The 9171-nt window shown below is 40.9% G+C and overlaps 1 long non-coding RNA gene across 1 annotated transcript; it reads right to left on the bottom strand.

Moving 5' to 3' along the window:
• Positions 1–355: 355 nt before the first annotated feature.
• On the bottom strand, positions 356–8239 carry LOC109615001. The gene is made up of 4 exons (XR_002196028.3): positions 7770–8239; positions 2901–3006; positions 2139–2226; positions 356–1696 (listed from the first exon to the last, which is right to left on the bottom strand). It is a non-coding gene; the product is annotated as an uncharacterized LOC109615001 (long non-coding RNA).
• Positions 8240–9171: the final 932 nt, after the last annotated feature.

Genomic DNA, 9171 nt, shown 5'->3' on the forward strand with positions numbered 1-9171 from the left:
GCTTAATTTCAGCCTGGGAACTTCATTAACCAAACATCCCTGGACCACTCAAGGGCAGACGCTCTATTAACGCAAAAAGCACAAATGCTATTTCAATAACTCTGCTACATTCCCATCTGGGTTTTTTTTTTACCCCCCTGCCCTCCATTTCATCAGCAGTAAATGTACCCTCATCTTGCTGATGAAAAAAAAATGTCAATAATTAAAAAGTAAGTAGTGATCAGGTAAAATACAACTTAGGAGAGAAATTACAGTTATGCATAATGCTTTACTACAGAGACAAAAGGACAGATGACAGCATACCATAATTCAAAAACTGGAGAAAGTAAGGAAAGAAATGTAAAATACTAGATTGCAGCGACTGGCATAGGAACATACAGAGCCATATTTACTAACATACTATGGTACTCAGGACCTCTCTGAATTCCGGTCAGACAGGCCTACAAAAGTTTATTTTCATTTGACAGCTACATTGTTTTGAATCTTCTATAATACCTAACGGTACACAACATCCTACAATACATTTTCTATATTTATAGTTTCAAATTAAACGTTTATTTGACATGTCAAATATTGTGGTCGCACAAAGATCGAAACAAAATGGCGTTCCATAGCAACAGTGTTTTGTGGACCAACAGGTTGGATTCCTTACGTTTGAAAGAAGCATGGTTACAGTGGAGCTGAGCCTGCCAGTCTAACTTAACATGTCTTACTGCCACATTCTGTTTATGCTGATTCAAATTTAGTAAGATGCCACTTTTTGTCTTCATGCCAAATGTTTGGAAAAAGAAATGTCAGGGGAAAGAAGCATCTTCTGTTATTTTGAAGCTTCCAAAGCGCTGAGTGGGATTACCACATGAACGACTTACAGAAACCCTGTTCTAGGAAGTAAGATAGTAATTGTTTTAGGGGAAACATCTCATACGGTTGTATGCCAGCGAGTATTTTTACAAGAACCACATTTTGTAGTGAAAGCCTAAATAGTTAATCATTTAAAAAACTAAAATCGAGACCCACTCATGGATTCTCAGTATAACTGCATTGATTGCATTGGAAACAGCTGGGCTTTTAATATCTTTAAGAGCACTATATTCAGGTAGATGTTCAGTAAATTAGTTTTATCCAGCTAGCACAACACACCCGTTTAGAAGAATTAAATCTTCCTACTATAAAAGATTGGGCTTCTTGAACCAGGGCCAAGCTGGCACCAACCTTCTTTATCCATTCTTCCACTACTTTGGGGGGGTGGGGGCTGGGCAACTCATTTTATTTGCACTTTAAACCTAATTTCCTCTTTGCCTCATACAATCGACACTTGACTGGACTGGACTCTTAACACACATCACAGCTTCATTTCACACTCTCACGCTGATGTCCGTTGCCACCAGGCCCTGCGGCCAGCTGTACAGGTCATGGCCCTAGGTCAAGCAACGCCCAAGAGGCTCTTACCACCGAACGGCCTCACTTCTCCTGGACACAGATGAGTCATGGGGAAAACGGCAAAAGACAGGAGGAGGTCGGTACATTTCCGTGGACCGGCAGGGAGTCGACATATCAAAACTGGAATCTCAGCGGGGGCTTGAATGAAGCAGGTAAAGCTGGCCCGAGAGGGCGACTGCGGAGCTCAGATCCCAGACGTGCACTGTGATGTGTGCCGACGGTTGTGGCAGTCGTGGCCCCATCGACTCATCCTTCCCTGTCACAATGACAAAGTCACGAATGTACCCTTTCACAATGACACGCCAATTAAAAAGCAGAGGTTCTGTGATAAGAAGTGAGACAATGCCCTCTGCGGCAAGCCCATTATTAGTGGATCATCATAGCAGGCGGTTTGGAACTGATGGCTCAAGGGGTTACCATTAAAAACCGTCAGAAGGTGAATGTTAGTAGAGGCAGCTACTGATGTACACCTCAGCAATGCAGTGCTTTGCCATGGCAGCAGGTTGGCACATTCGTGTGTCATGGTCTAAAATCCTACTGTATTTCTGACAATCCAGTATTATATTGCGACTGAAACCAATGTTTACCACATACAGTTTAATCTAGACCATCTAAGAAATCAGTTTGATCTCTCATTGGATTGCACTTAGGTTTTACAGCATTGCTGGACATTGTTGCCGTGACAAATAACTAATTACCGCGTGTCTGACTGGATTTGGCCACCTCCAACCAGTTTTGGAACAGGTTTGTGATGCAAAGCAGTCTTCTGGCCTTTGAACTACATTGCTGTAAATAAAAAAGAACAGGGAATTAAGGGTGTTTAGGGGAAGACTTTGGAAAAGGTTTGACATAAATCCAAGCTTTGGTTTGTTTTCCATGGCACTGTTTCCAAATGCTCACATTTATGGCACAAATCACATCCAATTAAAGTTCTGGTACTGGTATTCTAATTTGTTGGACATTTTGTCCAAATGATCCCAAAGTATCTGAAATTGATTTTTTAATCTTAAAGTGTCGTGTAGATGATGCCAACATGAGAGGTGGTAGTATTGTCACTATGACTTTAATGGGATTTGTTCCAGAAATGCTAGGAAATGCATATCACAGTGAAAATATTGAACTCAATCAGAGTCAGGAGTATCGGAAACCGAAAGGTGAAATAATGTGAAAATCTTAAGTTTATAAGAATATACACATTCTAGGCAGAGTTCTTATTTGTATTTTTGGCACTAATCAGGGCTGAAGGTTCATGCTGAACATTGACTGTGTTGAAAATGGTTCAATGGGGTGGGTATATACTGATGATTAACAAGAGATTTTTACCCCGTAAACCTTCCCCGGGTGACACGGCAAAAGGGAAAAACACGTGACACCACACGTGACACCTCAATGTGCCCAGTATCTGTGTTTCCAAGAAGATGGGCAGAAATATAAACATCTCGATAAACGTAAGGACATACCCTCGACGAAGCAGCCTCGTGACGCCATCTGTTTGTCCTTGAGAACAGAAGGTGTGTTGTGGCTGAGGAGCACAATGCCACCTCCAGTGCCTTGAGTTCCTCTCATCTGGAGAAACAAAGGAGCCATAATGGGAGGTTCCAGTACCTTCTGTTGCTTAGTGTGGGACGTCACTCAGTTTACCAAGCCATACATGTGTCCTGCCTGCCTCGTCTACACCCATCTCATTCACGCCAAGATTCGCCGTGGCAACGGGATGTTATGTTCAGTAAACGCCCAAAAGATGAAGGCATTTCTTTACCGACCTGCACCACGGTCCTGAAAGCTTCGCAGCTGGTAAAATTATATATAACAAAAAGTAAATTGCAAATAGTGAATTTCCTTTAACACCAGGGGTGTGTCTGCGGTCATGAGCTTTACTTCCTGTTCACCCACAACTTGGAGGCTCTGATTTTATGTTGCAAACAAGCATCAACCGCACAATGGGGCCATAAAAGCAAGGTCCCTCTTGATTCGCTAGGCTCGTTTTCCTGTCTTATCTACTCACTTGTTACTGTTGCAATTACAATCATTCCAGTTCTAGTAGCTATGCAAGGATATGTAACAAAAAAATTGGCAGTTTGTCAAACATCACCAAAAACTGGATAGAGCCCATAGATGCACCAAATGTCCATAGATGCACGAAAATGTCGTACATATGGTCTTTCCATGCCAACTTACATCAATATTGGTCTTTTGGCATTATAGGAGTAGTCTTTTCACAAATTCAAACGATAGAAAATCCACAATGGCGAAGCTATTGTCCCAATGGGTAACGAGGTGATTGTTAAGATGGACCACTGACCTTTTTTTTTCTTTTTTTTTTTTTACACTTTAGGTCAAACGGGGTGTATGGCATGAGTTATCCAATGTTAGATGGTCAAATAGCGCCCCTGTATGGTCAATATATATTTGTTTTTAGAAATGGTCCATAGCAACAAATATCAAGGTACATGGCGATTGACCTACTGGTATTATAGAAGCAACTTATGAAGCGTTTTTTTCTTTTTTTTAAACCAAAATGGACAAAGGCAAAGATGGTAGAATTTTTCCAAAATGCAAATATGTTCCTTGTGAGGAGATAAACTTGTATACTTTTCAAGACTCTGGGCCCCATCGCACAAACCTCCACCATACCTTAAATCTTAAATCACTGTTAATGAACAGATTTACCGGCTACAAAAACAGGGTGGATAACTTTGGAAATCCCTGTAATCTCCAAAAAGTTAATCTGCATTTTATTTATTTAGAATTGATCAATTGGTATGGCTGTTATGATTTGGGACCTTATTGCAAAACCATGTTTTCCCTTTCTTTATGGTATATTTATTGTTTGGAAATTTTGTGCAGGCATGTTAATATGCATTTAGGGTTGTGTATTTGATTGTGCACCTTGTATTCCTATAAATTGAGTGCACCGAGTAATGACGGTCGCAGTGTTCTGGATGAAAACGTTAAGGCTAAATAAATACAGTAAATACCACAAAGGGTCCAGAGGTTTTCCCTTCTAGGCAATTTTCCAGTTCTCACCTTTTCCCCTTAGTGCTATTTGACAGAGGAGCGAAAAGGTGCCAGCGAACTGAGGCTCTGCTGAGGAATCTAGCAGGAAGCTGTGAGCTCTGCCGGGAGGGTGTTAGCAAGTGTGTGGGACCCCATTTGAGCCGCCCTCCATCACCGATGCTGACAAGTAAGAGCTGATGTATGTGTCTGGAGATTAACTGAGGTCACTAACTCAAAGTGCATGGAACTGTGCCCCGTAGTGCATTGAGCCAGTGGAGCGCCTGCGTTTCTTCACACAGTCCCGCACTGCAGGGAGGTACTGGGTGCCGTTGCACATTATTAAAAAAAAAACAGTTATTGAAATAATATTTCTGTGTCACCACAAATGTCCAAAAGGAGCTTGAGTTAAGAAAATTGTACTCCCTAAAATAACGGATTTGTGATGTAATCTGAGATTTTCAAAATGTTCAGTGGGCAGCAACTCCCCCTCTCCTTCTGGCCCCTGCACTTGCTTAGACAGAACATGCCGGAACTGGTAGAGTTGCCAAAGCAATGCTTAACTGGATTCATTTTATACAGATAGATAGCCTTTCCTTTTTTACTGACTGAGGGCAATTTTGTTTGAAGTGTTTTTCTGAGGGCCCACCTGAGATTGCTCCAGCCACCTTCTGGTCAACCACCACATCCTATTCCCATAAGTCTGACTGCTGTCTGTAAAATGAAAATTTGTGGTGTGGAAGGGTATGAAATTAAGTTATTACTGGAGAAAGTAAAATGAAGTTATAGTGCTGAAGAGTGTCAAAAGAAGTTGGAACTGCAGAAGAGTGTACAATTAAGTTAGCAGTGTGGAAGGATATAAAATGGTAACAAAGTTAGTACTGGACAAAGTTAGCACTTATGAGTGCAAAATGACGTTAGTAGTGTAGAATAGTGTAAAATATGTTTGTAGTGTAGAAAAGTGTAAAATTAAGTTAGTATGGAAGAGCCACATCCTCTGTATGCAACCAGTTAGCTCCCTTTTCACAAATGCTCAAGCTGAGAACCCAAAAATTCCTCTTCCAGACATTTCTGTGGATTATTGTCTGTGTTGTAGGTGGAAGACCGTACTATCACTTTGTGTACACAAGAATATAAAAGGGACACTTTGAAATATTTTTGCATGGCTTCATATTTTCCAGTATTGTCATGCTAATTCACACAATGGATTTCCGTAATGCCGAGGCTGCACTTCTGCATGGCGTTCATCTAGTGGCATTATGAACAATGGCGGCACCTCAACCACTGACATTAGTATTCAACTTTTCTTGCAGTCTCACCATAGGGCTCATAAGGCCAGTGGGATTTGACGCACGTCGAAAGTATAATTGGATTTGAATTCAACTTAAAATGGAAGCAGACAGTGGACCCACTTACCCAGATGAGGGTGAAAATATACAATTGTCTAAAGGAGACAGTCCTCATAGAGGATTTTCACTTACTGCAATTGCTAGTGACAGGAATGGCTTCATTGCTGTCTGCAGAACATTCCTCTCTTCAGAATACATGCCAGTTGTTGGGCAACCATCTACATTCAAGTCTGAGGCACTCTAACGTAAATGTTTCTTCAGCTGGGAGCCCAGGCTTCCTCTTTTTATCAAATTACTTTTATCAAGGCAGAAGTGTCAACAAATATCAATAATGCCCACATATAGTTTGCTTAAGGCTGATGAAGCCGCACCCTGTCAGTCCTTATATTAGATTCCTGTAGGAAATGGCCAGTTACCATGTTCTCTTTCAACGTTTATTCAAACTGAACTGGAACTATTTCTCGTTTACATTTCGTTGGCGTCTTTTAGTGTCAGGTCCGCAGGAATGCCTCTACACATCTCTAGGTTTAGTTTTTTGGTTGTTCGCAGATAGAGGCAGCTGCCCTGCTTTGTCTCTAATAGGGGTTGCTATTTAAGTTGCCATTTTCTTACCGATGGTTTGTGCCTTGTGCATTTCAGTGCTTGGTTGTGACCTCTCCTTTTTGTTGTTTTGGAAAGACACTATTAAAGGATTGTTTGCTCTCAACCTCTCTGCGCTTCAGGTCCTGTCTTCCAACCGGGACAAGGCTTTTAGCGAAGTCCATTTCAATCGGCCTAGCAGGACCTCAGGGCTTGGTGCTTGGCCCACTGCAAATGTTCAAATTCTTCTCAGATTGCGGTGTGTCATGGCACAGATTGCAGCCAATCCATTCTGTTCCATTTAATCAATACAAATCAGTAGACTTGGTACACTTTTACACTGCTTGTGTTTACACGGCTGTGTTTTCAGGGACAGAAAGGGAAAATGAATACAAAAACAACCACCCTAACCTATTGCAATAGCGTGTGATTATCTACTGCAGCAGACACCCATTCCTTTCAAACAGGTTTGAATAACAGACTGAATGCAACAAGTCATCTGAAAATATTCCCTGGTTTCTCTCACTGAGGTTTGCCTTTAAAGTATTCTCCTCTGTAACAGAAAGTACACAGTCCATTAGTTGTGGCACGCGGGGCTGTAGGCATACTATATCGATTCCATTTACATTCCCTTTCAATAGCTCTGCTTGAAGGACCATTCATTACTTAATTCACTGAGGATTAAAAATCATACTTGGTTCGAGTTTCAAGTGCGCGTTTCCTTTTTATTTGACTTTGTTAAATTACTGGCCAGACAACATTTGCAATTAAAGAACATTGAAGGGTGGCGTGGTAAACTACAACACAAGAATCAGTCTGACCTTACGAAGCAAGCAATTCAACACAACTGTTTACCCCTAGATCGTACACCAGTGGAGCATTAAATGCTAGTCTTGTGTTTGACAAAGTGAGATGCAAAACCACAGAACTTTTCGTAACGCATCACAGATCAAACAAGAGCTGAATGCCGTGGGTAGAGTTCCGTCTTAACATTCCTCTGAAACGTACTGTGAATGAGCATGATGCCTACACGTGGATATGTGGGCCAACCATATCCCTTACACAAGTCAATGGGGGTTGTCACAGGGTGCATGTCCACTGCATTCATACTGCTAACATCTAATTCAAACAAACGCGAAAGCCTAATTTAATCACTTTGATTCAGTTAGCTTAAAGGGTAAACACGTTTATTTCACTATGCCTATATCAGCATAATGTATCATGTGTGGCTTTTTCTTAACATTTACCCGTGAATAACAAAGCACCCCTTCAATCCCCAATGTCTGCGTATGTTGACATTTGCTTTAACACTGTAATTGACCTGAGCAGGAAATACGGGCACCATTACAAGGAGCTGTTACGAGTGGAGGAAAGATCCAGAACAACTGTTAGAGGATTCTGTCTCACCTTGCTGATGCCCACGGGGCAGTGAGGGATATTGGATTATCTTCTCAACCACAAGTGACATTCAACCTGTTGTGATACAAGGTCAGCGCTACTCTGGTATTGACACTGCCGGTCTTTGCCAGGGGGACGGAGCTTTGGATTGAACCCATTACTGCACATTTCTTAAATTTCACAGTAAACTTCTGAAAACGTTTCCAATTAACGTCACCGGGGATCGGTGGGACTTCTTAATAAAACGGGTCGCGTCCTAAAACTCCACGAAGCATCCTTGTTTCGCTCCATTTGTGAAAGTACACGGACCCTTTTTGTGTTCACGAACATTGCTTAATGAGGGTGATGTTTGCACGACACGGTTGCAAAAAAACTAGTTACTGATATAATCTGTAACGTAAAATCTGACTGAAGCGAGACAGTAAGATAGAGTTTTAGTTTTTCTCCATGTTTTCGGAATGTTACTGTTGATTATACACCCAACATCAGAACTGCTACTCCCATAAACGTACTTTAAAAAAGTGTGTTTGACAGAGTTGTTACTGAACTGACGACCCAATAAAGTTATGGAAGGGTTCTTATATGTTAATAAAAAATTTACTTATTGACCAGAGATCTTGAATATGACTTCACAGCATTTAGTTATTTAACATGTACACTACAGGTCAAACGTTTGGGGTCACTTAGAAGTGTCCTTGTTTTTGAAAGAACATGTTTGGTCCATTAAAATAACATCAAACTGATCAGAAATACAGTGTAGACATTGTTAATGTTGTAAAAGACTATTGTACCTGGAAATGGCAGATTTTTTATGGAATATCTACATAGACGTACAGAGGTCCATTAATCTGCAACCATCACTCCTGGATTCCAATGGCACGTTGTTTGTGCTAATCCAAGTTAAGAATTTTAAAAGGCTAATTGATCATTAGAAAACTATTTTGCAATTATGTCAGCACTGCTGAAAACTGTTTTGCTGATTAAAGAATCACTAAAACTGGCCTTTTATGTGAAGGGAGTAGTACACAAACTTTTTAACGGTGGTGTAGATTACTTTTTTACATAGTGGCTATACTATAATTTAATAGATATTACCATGATTCATCTTGTGCTTTTCAGCAGACCCTCGTCCTCAAGCGCTGGGACAAGCTGGTCAGAAAAAAGCTAGCTAAACAAAAACACAGAAAAAACAGATAATCTGTTTGTTAGATATTTAGCAAGGTGTCATGTGTTTATCTCGACAATACACCTAATAATTTATAAGGCCATTTTCTTTGATGATGGTTGTGTTTGGGTGCGGCCCACTCAATATTCGCTGCTACATTATGTTTCACTTTGGGGCAGTGGGAGTCTTTGGGGCAGCGGGGGTCAGTATAGTTTGCTAGGTTTACGTGAGTAAAACGAGCGCCTA

The sequence above is a fragment of the Esox lucius genome, chromosome 24 (genome assembly GCF_011004845.1).
Source record: "Esox lucius isolate fEsoLuc1 chromosome 24, fEsoLuc1.pri, whole genome shotgun sequence".
Lineage (NCBI taxonomy): Eukaryota > Metazoa > Chordata > Actinopteri > Esociformes > Esocidae > Esox > Esox lucius.